Source organism: Penaeus chinensis, chromosome 37, assembly GCF_019202785.1.
Source record: "Penaeus chinensis breed Huanghai No. 1 chromosome 37, ASM1920278v2, whole genome shotgun sequence".
Classification (NCBI taxonomy): Eukaryota; Metazoa; Arthropoda; class Malacostraca; order Decapoda; family Penaeidae; genus Penaeus; species Penaeus chinensis.
Window position 1 is genome coordinate 30165471 of NC_061855.1, and position 449 is coordinate 30165919.

The window sequence follows — 449 nt, forward strand, 5'->3', positions numbered from 1 at the left end:
TGTTGACTTTATTAAGAAGGGGAAAAGCCGTTGGTAGATTAAAAAAAAAAATCCTTTCTTCCAAAAGGTACACAAATTATAAAAAAATGCATGGCTTACACTCCCATACAGACAATACACACAGAAATGTAGAGCCTTCTTTCACCTGACTAACATATTTCAAGTGCACTTACACTAATGGAAAAGTTTTGGAAAGGAGTATCACAGATAAATACATATACACTAATGAAAAATGCAATTTATAAATGCAAAACAAACGGGAAATACCACTTCTACTTTCATTTTCCCCAAGGAGTTGGCCTAGTCCTTAAAAAAAAAAAAAGAAAAAAAAAAGAAAAAAAAAAAAAAAAAAGGAGAAAACACGTAAAAAGGCTTCAGTTTTGTTACATTTATTATGAACTCAAAAGACGCCACAAGGGAAAAAAACACGTTAAGAAAAGATGAACACG

General features: G+C 31.2%; 1 protein-coding gene across 1 annotated transcript in view; it reads right to left on the reverse strand.

Moving 5' to 3' along the window:
• LOC125045542 overlaps nucleotides 1-449 on the reverse strand; it is a 7414-nt gene continuing 6965 nt past the window's right edge. The window contains exon 6 of the mRNA XM_047642865.1: nucleotides 1-449. This exon is cut by the window's right edge and continues 93 nt beyond it. The gene's annotated coding sequence lies outside the window, so the exon portion shown is untranslated.